The 11,039-nt window shown below is 37.7% G+C and overlaps 1 pseudogene across 1 annotated transcript in view; it reads right to left on the bottom strand.

Annotated features, from left to right (window-relative positions):
- Positions 1-242: 242 nt before the first annotated feature.
- The window catches only part of LOC104994599, a 129,139-nt pseudogene continuing 118,342 nt past the window's right edge, over positions 243-11,039 (bottom strand). The window contains exon 2 of the transcript XR_825963.1: positions 243-2,429. The product of XR_825963.1 is annotated as an ester hydrolase C11orf54 homolog pseudogene (transcript). The remainder of the gene's footprint in view (positions 2,430-11,039) is intronic.

Genomic DNA, 11,039 nt, shown 5'->3' with positions numbered 1-11,039 from the left:
CTTATTTATATCCCTCAGTTAGCCTCAAATAGGCAGGTACAATTTGCTTCTCTTTCTCCTAATCTTGTTTCTCTAGGTAAGTTTCTCCTCTTAATCTCAATGACTACAGTGATTCATCATTTCAAATACTTCTAGACATTGATATCCATAAGACTATCGTCACTTCTATCAAGGCCTTTTATCCAAATGAAAAATTTCAATTCTGATAATATGAGTGTACATACTTTGAATAAATTGTACTATTTTTTTTTATTATGAATATAACATTTTTGTTCATTTTTTTGTTACAGACTAGTGTTTACTTAAAAGTAATATTTAGGGATTTATACTCATAGGACACATTATAGTTAACATCCAAAGACAATCAAAACATATTTCCTGATGATTTATTATATGCTTAGTACTAAAAAGCCCCTAAATCTGTAGTGTTGGTATTGTAAGATTAGAGAGTGTTTTTGGTAAATGATTATTATAGAAAAACACTGAGGAAAATCTCAACCATTATAACTGGTAAAGTATGATTTTATATTTCACAAAGGACAGTAACAGCCTCGCTTTATAGCAACAGCCTCACTTATAAATTATATACACTTCAAAGTCATATTTTGATACTTTTTTTTCCCCTTCTCTTCTTGCAAATAACCAACAAGATACAAACGGCTTCCAACTGACATTTGTGAAAGGCAAACTGCAAACTTCTAATTATGGTTCAACTTCACCAAAAGAAGTAAAGGTGCTCCCTCTGACCACCTATTCCATGAAAAAAAAGTGTACTCTGACTTCTAAAATGGATTTTAAAAATTCGGTAGAAAGATTTAACAATAATCAATATTCCAACACTGATCTTTCTAATACCCAGAAACATCCACTTGGCAGTTGTGAGACTAAAAATTGAGTAATGTTATACAAATGTAAATTACCATTAGCTAGGAGAAGGCAATGGCACCCCACTCCAGTACTCTTGCCTGGAAAATCCCATGGACAGGGGAGCCTGGTAGGCTGCAGTCCATGGGGTTGCTAGGAGTTGGACACGACTGAGCAACTTCACTTTCACTTTTCACTTTCCTGCATTGGAGAAGGAAATGGCAACCCACTCCAGTGTTCTTGCCAGGAGAATCCCAGGGATGGGGAAGCCTGGTGGGCTGCCGTCTACGGGGTCACACAGAGTCGGACACGACTGAAGCGACTTAGCAGTAGGAATAATCACTTAATTCTTAATCATGTTTATACTTAATTATAAACATAAGAATGATTTTTAGATTAAAAATAATGAAGAACATCTCCATCATGTGTATTGTGTTCCCAATAGTCCCTTTCAGATAGATCTGTGAAATAACACAGAACCCAATGTTAACATAACTTTCATTTTAAAGGCCCCCCAAAATAGGGCTTAAGTAGTGAGATCATTTCTATTAGACTTTATATTAGTATCAATTAATGAGTTAATCAATCAATTAACCTTAGTTAATTATTACTTTTTCTAAACAAGTACCAGATGATTTAATCTCGCCCAAATGAATGGGTCTCTTTTGGTTGATCAATGCGATAGAGAAACTCGGCAGGTAAGAAGTATCCGAGGTACTCCACTATATCTGGGGTGGTGTCATAATGGTAGTGTCCACCTTCTCCATGATGACTGAAACAATGAGTGTGCTCCAACCGCAAATCAAACCCGGGGTCTCTGGAGACAAAAACTGGCAGACAAACCAAAGGAGCCTTCATCTCATAAAAATGCAACCATTTATTCACGTCTTCATCAGAGTTCAATGGACAGGAAGAAAATTCTGCAGGCATAATATGAGTCTTCACTTTTCCCTTCTGAATTATGAAAGCACCTCCCATTCCTACAGGCTTATCTCCATAATGTTTTTCAAGAGTCTGCCTCATACATGTCACAAAGTTAAGTTTTCCAGTTCTTCTTTTGACTTTCACCTCAATGACCTTCCCAGGTTGGCCTTCACTGGCAAAAAGATTAGCCAGTAATGCACACCCAAAATCATGATATTTCTCACTGTATTTCTCTAGTAGACACCCTCCATCTGCAGGGTTAACCCGAGCAAAGTAACTTCCATTCACAGGAGGTCTATGTTCACTTTCTGTTTGAACAAGTAGCATAAACTCAGAATTGAATCCAAGAGTCTGAAATGGGCCTGCTCCTGCTCCAAGAACAAAAGCTCCAGGAAGCTGGATGTCTTTTGCAATCTTATTTAAATCATAAACTTTTTTTTCATTTACAAGAGGCAGTAAGTAAGGCACACCTCCTACTTCTGCAATTCTAGTTTTTCCACAGATGCCTTTTATAGGAAAGGTAAATGGCTCCTTAGTTAAATCAGGGCAATCAACTACAGAGACCTGGACTTCAGCAAAGTTATCCGTTAGCCCCTTCTGCAAGACTAGTCTGTTAGAGAAGCCTACATCAGACGCCTGCTCTTCAAATTGTACTATTTTTTACTGTTACTCTTATTTTCATGGAATAAATGCCCTTTGATGTTTTATGAGATCCCATTACTAATCAGTGCTTGAAGAAATCTTAAATCTTATATTAACTCCTTACGTAAGATGAATCCTACTTTCAATACCCTTTTCATTATTACAGCAAATATCAAAGACTTGTTTAAGATACTCGAGGAAAAGAGTTCTCAAGCAGGGCATGAGAAGACAGAGTGAGAGTGAGTGTGGTATGGAAATACACAGTTAATTTTCTGGTTCCTCTGGGCTATCATGAGAAAGATACATTAAGATGTCACAGTAAGGATGAACTTTGTCGGTGTGTTCCCAAGTCCACGATTGAGAAATTGTAGATAGAGAATTTTCTATGCAATTCCCATTCTGTTGACATTCAAGGGGAAAATAAAGATATGAAACTCTTATGTGCCATCTTGATTTGTTTTTGCTTGTTTGTTTTCAGTTCAGTTCAGTTCAGTTGCTCAGTTGTGTCTGACTCTTTGTGACCCCATGAACCACAGCACACCAGGCCTCCTGTTCATTACCAACTCCCAGAGTTTACCCAAACTCATGTTCATTGAGTTGGGGATGCCATCCAGCCATCTCATCCTCTGTCATCCCCTTCTCCTCCTGCCCCCAATCTTTCCCAGCATCAGGGTCTTTTCAAATGAGTCAGCTCTTCACATCAGGTGGCCAAAGTATTGGAGTTTCAGCTTCAACCTTCCCATGAACACCCAGTACTGACTTCCTTTAGGATGGACTGGTTGGATCTTCTTGCTGTCCAAGGGACTCTCAAGAGTCTCCTCCAACACCACAGTTCAAAAGCAGCAATTCTTTAGCACTCAGCTTTCTTTATAGTCCAATTCTCACATCCATACATGACTACTGGAAAAAACATAGCCTTGACTAGATGGATCTTTGTTGGCAAAGTAATGTCTCTGCTTTTGAATATGCTGTCTAGGTTGGTCATAACTTTCCTTCCAAGGAGCAAGTGTCTTTTAATTTCATGGCTGCAATCACAATCTGCAGTGATTTTGGAGCGCTCCCAGCAAAAGTCAGCCACTGTTTCCACTGTTTCCCCATCTATTTGCCATGAAGTGATGGGACTGGATGCCATGATCTTAGTTTTCTGAATGTTGAGCTTTAAGCCAATTTTTTCACCCTCCTCTTTCACTTTCATCAAGAGGCTCTTTAGTTTTTCTTTACTTTCTGCCATATGTAGTGGTGTCATCTACATATCTGAGGTTATTGATATTTCTCCTGGCAATCTTGATTCCAGCTTGTGCTTCTTCCAGCCCAGCGTTTCTCATGATGTACTCTGCATATAAGTTAAATACGCAGGGTGACAATATGCAGCCTTGACGTACTCCTTTTCCTATTTGGAACCAGCCTGTTGTTCCATGTCCAGTTCTAACTGTTGCTTCCTGACCTGCATACAGGTTTCTCAAGAGGCAGGTCAGGTGGTCTGGTATTCCCATCTCTTAAGAATTTCCCACAGTTGATTGTGATCCACACAGTCAAAGGCTTTGGTTCACAGTTGATTGTGATCCACACAGTCAAAGGCTTTGGCATAGTCAATAAAACAGAAATAGATATTTTTCTGGAATTCTCTTGCTTTTTGATGATCCAGTGGATGTTGGCAATTTGATCTCTGGTTCCTCTGCCTTTTCTAAAACCAGCTTGAACATGTGGAAGTTCACGGTTCATATATTGCTGAAGCCTGGCTTGGAGAATTTTGAGCATTACTTTACTAGCGTGTGAGATGTGTGCAATTGTATGGTAGTTTGAGCATTCTTTGGCATTGCCTTTCTTTGGGTTGTTTGTTTTGGGTTCTCTATCATCTAACAGGAGGTCTAAAATTCAGTCTTCGGAACCTGGAGGGATTTCATAAATGCAGGGTGCAATTTGGAATATTGAATATTTTTTAAAATCTCTGTGCTTAAAAAATCTTAGCAAAAATTACAGTAAACATTCAGATCATCTCTTTCAATATTGGTAGCTAAATATGTAAAAATTGCATCTTGTTTAATATAATTTTAAGGGAATCTTTGATACTACAAGATAACATTCTCTGTGCTTGTGGTTGCTTGTAGAAATAGTGCTTCATTGATCTGGAGACAATACTATCTTCAAGCAACAATGGTGTAGAGTTGCTCACTCTGTCCTTGCTAGTCTTTGTCAGGTGTCTATTGAAGGACTTGTGTGTTGATGGTGCTATAAATAGGAAAGGGATGAGCAGGGGAATTAGTATGCTGCTGGTCCCAGCATCAAGGAACAAGTTCACGTATATGCTCATAAACTTCTGCCAATCTAAACACTGCAAACACCCTCATCAGAAAAGAACAAACTCCAATTGCACTCACCAGAATAACATAAAAAAGATACAAACCTAGGACCCTGGAAGAAGAACCTACAGATTCAAAATACTTACTTTTATTCATAACTTAACCAACAAAAAGCTTATTGTTTCAGGGAACAGGTGAGGCCAAGATTGTGGGTTTCATCTCCTTTGGGGCACTTAGGTTCACAGTGCTCCATTTTCAGTCAGTGGCTCCTGGTCCTCAGATGGGTGCTAAGGTGTAACTGTGTGCATGCATGCTCTATCGTATCCAACTCTTTGTGACCCCATGGATTGTAGCCCACCAGGCTCCTCTGTCCATATTTTTCCCAGGCAATAATACTGAAGTGGGTTGCCATTTCCTTCTCCAGGAGTTGAACCCGAGTCTCCCTCATCTCCTGCATTGGCAGGCGGATTCTTTACCACTGTGCTTAAGTCTGCTCAAACTTATGTCAAATCTCAAATACCTTTCTTCTTCCAGATCTCAAGTCACCTAAGTTAGATCTTCCCAGCTATCCTTCCTAAACACTGAACATCTTTGGATCCCCCTTTTGTCCTTTAAAATATTCTTAACACATCACTTTCAGATATCAGTTCGTACTTGCTGCTTCTACTGCTGCTAAGTCACTTCAGTCGTGTCCAACTCTGTGCGACCCCATAGACGGCAGCCCACCAGGCTCCCCCATCCCTGGGATTCTCCAGTTCATACTTACTACTCTATAATTAATTGCATCACCATGTTTATTGCCTGTTTCCCTGTATGTAATGTAAACTCCTAGAAGGCAAGAAGTTTTGTTTCTTTGTTTACTAATATTTTCCTATTGCATTGATTAGTCACTGATACATAATGGATGTGCTGAATGAAGAAGTATCACATGAAAATGGATATGATGCAGGCAGTTACTGACACTTTAGCCAAGGAGTGTGCAGGGGATTATTTTATAACAGGAGACAGAAAGCTATTAAAGAATAAATGGCTTCTAAGTAATGGATGTGAGTTTGCCAGCTGTGAGATTTTCTTTTTCAAAGTTGAAAAGGTCTATAAAATCCTGTTTCACACCAGTCAGAGAACATATCTTTATAAAAGCATATTTGTGGACAATATCAGCAAAGTTTAAAAACAAAAGAAATGCTGCAGAAAACAACCATAGCAGAATTCATGATTCCTGAAATCCAGTCATCTTTATGCATCTGTGAAAGTGCTGAAGACAGAAAAAACAATATAAGTAGAATTAATAAGGTAGAAAAAAATCATGTACAATAAAACCTATAATTATAAAAATCTCAGTTGAAGAAACTGAAGCACATTTTCCAGACCCAGGTACAGACCAGTAGGAGTCATAGAAGACTTAATCTTTACAGTTTTGATATTTAATAGTAATTTTAATATATTTCAATCTAACATTTTAGAAATTTGATCTTGTAAAAATTATTTTCAGTTTTTCCACTTAAGAATCCCTCTTTGTACCATAGCTTTCTTATCCATTCATCTGCTGATGGACATCTAGGTTGCTTCCATGTCCTGGCCATTATAAACGGTGCTGCGATGAACATTGGGGTACATGTGTCTCTTTCCCTTCTGGTTTCCTCAGTGTGTATGCCCAGCAGTGGGATTGCTGGATCATAAGGCAGTTCTAGTTCCAGTTTTTTAAGGAATCTCCACACTGTTCTCCATAGTGGCTGTACTAGTTTGCATTCCCACCAACAGTGTAAGAGGGTTCCCTTACATTTAGAAAGATGATAACAATAACCCTGTATATGAGACAGCAAAAGAGACACTGATGTATGGAACAGTCTTATGGACTCTGTGGGAGAGGGAGAGGGTGGGAAGATTTGGGAGAATGGCATTGAAACATGTAAAATATCATGTATGAAACGAGATGCCAGTCCAGGTTCAATGCACAATACTGGATGCTTGGGGCTGGTGCACTGGGACGACCCAGAGGGATGGTATGGGGAGGGAGGAGGGAGGAGGGTTCAGGATGGGGAGCACATGTATACCTGTGATGGATTCATTTTGATATTTGGCAAAACTAATACAATTATGTAAAGTTTAAAAATAAAATAAAATTAAAAAAAAAAAAAAGAATCCCTCTTTGGAGGACTTCCCTGGTGGTCCAGTCATTAAGACTTCACCTTTCAATGCAGGGGGTGCAGGCTTGATCTCCAATCATGGAGCTAAGATCCCATATGCCTCACAGCCAAAACATCAGAAAGTAAAACAGGACCAATACTATAACAAATTCAAATAAAGACTTTTCAAAAATGGTTGACATTGAAAAAGATCTTTTAAAACTATCCCTCTTCTTATCACACATTGATCCTATGTAGCTTGATGTAGCTTGGTTTCATTTTTTTTTTAAAGAGCAATTTTAGGTTCATAGCAAAATTGAATGGTAAAAGATTGCCCACAGAGCCCTGCTTCCACACATGCATAGAGTTGCCCATATTGACATTTCAGAATCACTCAAGTCTGGACTGTGCTCCATCTGTTCATTCCTCCCTAAAAGTCCCTGGCAACCATTGATCTTTTTATTGTTTCCATAGTTTTGCCTTTTCTGGAATGTCATGTCTGTAAATATCCACGTGCAGGTTTTCTGCAAATATAAGATTTCAGGTTTTTTTTCTTGGGGGTGGTGTGGGGTTAGATACCAAGGAGTGCAATTGCTGGAATATATGAAGAATTGATGCTTTTAAACTATGGTGTTGGAGAAGACTTTAGAGAGTCCCTTGGACTGCAAGGAGATCCACTCAGTCCATCATAAAGGAGATCAGTCCTGAGTGTTCTTTGGAAGGACTGATGTTGAAGCTGAAACTCCAATACTTTGGCCACCTGATGCAAAGAACTGACTCATTTGAAAAGACCCTGATGCTGGGAAAGATTGAAGGCAGGAGGAGAAGGGGACAACAGAGGTTGAGATGGTTGGATGGCATCACCAACTCAATGGACATGAATTTGGGTAAACTCCAGGAGTTGGTGATGGACAGGGAGGCCTGGCATGCTGCAGTCCATGGGGTTGCAAAGAGTCAGACACAGCTGAGTGACTGAACTTAGCTGACTGATGATAAGAGTATGTTTAATTTTGTAAGATACCGCCAAACTGTTTTCCAGAATGTCTGTAACATTTTACATTCCTACTAACAATGAATAAGACTTTCTGTTCTCCACATCCTTGCCACTATTTGGTGTTGTCACTGTTCTGGATTTTGGTCATTCTAATAGGTACGTAGTGGCCTGTCTTTGTTTTAAGCGACGACAGAGAATGAGATGGCTGGATGGCATCACTGACTCGATGGACGTGAGTCTGAGTGAACTCTAGGAGTTGGTGATGGACAGGGAGGCCTGGCGTGCTGCGATTCTTGGGGTCGCAAAGAGTCGGACACAACTGAGCGACTGATCTGATCTGATATTTAAAATAGATAATCAACAAGGACCTACTGCATAGCACAGGAAGCTCTGCTCAATATTCTGTAATAATCTAAATGGGGAAAGAACTTAAAAAAGAATAGGCATATGTAAAACTGAATCTCTTTGGTGTACATCTGAAATCAACACAACATTGTTAATCAGCTATATTCCAATATAAAATAAAAAATTTTTAAAGAAACTTAAAAAATAATTTGCATTTCCCTGATTAACTATGATGTGAAGCATCTTTTTATATGATTACTTGCCATCTGCATATTTTCTTTGGTGAGGAATCTGCTAACAGTCTTTACCCTATTTTTTAATTAGCTTATTGTTTTTCTCATTGTTGAGTTTTACACATTCTTTTTGTATTTGTAAGAAACAGTCTCCATCAGATGTGTTTTTTGCAAATATTTTCTTCCGGTCTGTGGCTTATCTTCTCATTTTTTGACATTGTATTTCACAGAGCATAAATTTTTAATTTTAATGAAGCTCACTTATCATTCTTTCTTTCATGGATTGTGTCTTTGGTGTTGTATTTAAAAAACCATCTCCATAACCAAGGTTATATAACTTTGTTCTTGTGTTATCTTCTAGGACTTTTATAGTTTTGTGTTTTACATTTAAGGCTATGATCCATTTTGAGTTAAATTTTGTGAAAGGTATAAGGGCTGTATCTAAATTAATTTTTTTTTTTTTGCAAGTGGATGTCCAATTGTTCCAGCACCATTGGTTGAAAAGATTATTATTGCTCCATTGTTTTAACTTTGCTCCTTTGTCAAGGATCAATTGACTATATTTATGTCAGTGCTGTCTGTTTCATTGATCTATGTGTCTGTTCTTCTTGCAATACTGTACTATCTTGATGATTGTAGCTTTATAGTAAGTCTTAGAGATAGTAGCACCAGTCCTCCAACTTTGTTTTCCTCAGTATTGTGTTGGTATTCTGGGTCTTTTGCCTCTGCACATAAATGTTAGAATCAATTTGTCAATGTCCTCAAAATAATTTTCTGGGATTTTGATTGAGATTGAATCACATCTACAGATCAAGATGGGGAAAACTGGCATCTTGACAGTATTTATTCTTCCTATTCATGAACATGGAATGCTTCTCCATTTATTTAGCCTTCCTTTGATTTCATTCATCATACTTTTGTAATTTTCTCAAAGGGATCTTATACATAATTTGTTAGACTTACACCTAAGCATTTAACTTTTTGGTGCTAATGTAAATGATGTGTTTTTAATTTCAAGTTCCACTTGCTCATTACTTGTAGATACGAAATTGATTGAATTTTGTATATTAAATTTGTATCCTGAAATCTTGTTATAATTGTTTATTAGTTCCAAGAGTTTCTTTTTTGTTATTTTTGATTCTTTCAGATTTTCTACATAGACAATAATGTCATTTGTAAACAAAGACATTTTAATTCTTCCTAATCGTACTTCATTCCCATTAGCTATAACTTCAAGTGTAATGTTGAAAAGAAGTGGTGAGGGGATATTCTTGCCTTGTTCTTTTAGTAAGAAAATTAGTAAGGTTTTAGTAAGAAAGTTTCAAGTTTCTCACTATTAATATAATGTCAGTTGTAGGTTTTTGTAGACCTTCTCTATCAAATTGAGAAAGTTTTCTCTTCTACTAGTTCACCAATAGATTTTATCATGAGTGGGTGGTGAAATTTGTCAAATGCTTTTTCTGCATCTATTGACATGATCATGTGGTTTTTCTTTTTTAGTCAGTTGATGTGATGGAGTATGTTAACTGATTTTTAAATGTTGAGTTAGCCTTGCATACCTGAGATAAATCCCACTTGGTCATGTTGTGTAATTATTCCTATACATTGTTGCACTAGATTTGCTAATATTTTGTTGAGGGCTTTTGCATTGATATTCAAGATAATTACTAGTCTATAGATTTCTTGCGCTATCTTTGTCTACTGTTGATAGTAGGGTAATGTTGGCCTCATAGGATGAGTTAGAAAGAATTCCTTCCATTTTTGCTTACTAAAAGAGGTTGTAGAGAATCAACATACCTTCTTTGTAAATGTTTTATAGACTTCACCAACGAACCCATTTATGCCTAGTGTTTTTTCTCTTTGGGGGGATTATTAATTATTGGTTCAATTTTTTATAGATACAGGTCTATTCAAGTTTTCTATCTTGTGTGAGTTTTGGCATCTTGTGTCTTTCAAGGAATTGGTCTGTTTCATCTAGGGCCTAGATCTGATAGATAGAGTGCCTGATGAACTATGGAATGAGGTTTGTGACATTGTACAGGAGACAGGGATCAAGACCATCCCCATGGAAAAGAAATGCAAAAAAGCAAAATGGCTGTCTGAGGAGGCCTTACAAATAGCTGTGAAAAGAAGAGAAGCAAAAAGCAAAGGAGAAAAGGAAAGATATAAACATCTGAATGCAGAGTTCCAAAGAATAGCAAGAAGAGATAAGAAAGCCTTCTTCAGCGATCAATGCAAAGAAATAGAGGAAAACAACAGAATGGGAAAGACTAGGGATCTCTTCAAGAAAATTAGAGTTACCAAGGGAACATTTCATGCAAAGATGGGCTCCATAAAGGACAGAAATGGTATAGACCTAACCAGAAGCAGAAGATATTAAGAAGAGATGGCAAGAATACACAGAAGAACTGTACAAAAAAGATCTTCACAACCCAGATAATCACAATGGTGTGATCACTGACCTAGAGCCAGACATCCTGGAATGTGAAGTCAAGTGGGCCTTAGAAAGCATCACTGCGAACAAAGCTAGTGGAGGTGATAGAATTCCAGTTGAGCTATTCCAAATCCTGAAAGATGATGCTGTGAAAGTGTTGCACTCAGTATGCCAACA

The sequence above is a fragment of the Bison bison genome, unplaced genomic scaffold (genome assembly GCF_000754665.1).
Source record: "Bison bison bison isolate TAMUID 2011002044 unplaced genomic scaffold, Bison_UMD1.0 scf7180017864261, whole genome shotgun sequence".
NCBI classification, from domain to species: Eukaryota; Metazoa; Chordata; class Mammalia; order Artiodactyla; family Bovidae; genus Bison; species Bison bison.
Note: the sequence above shows the minus strand (reverse complement) of the source record. Positions and strands in the feature narration are given on the sequence as shown.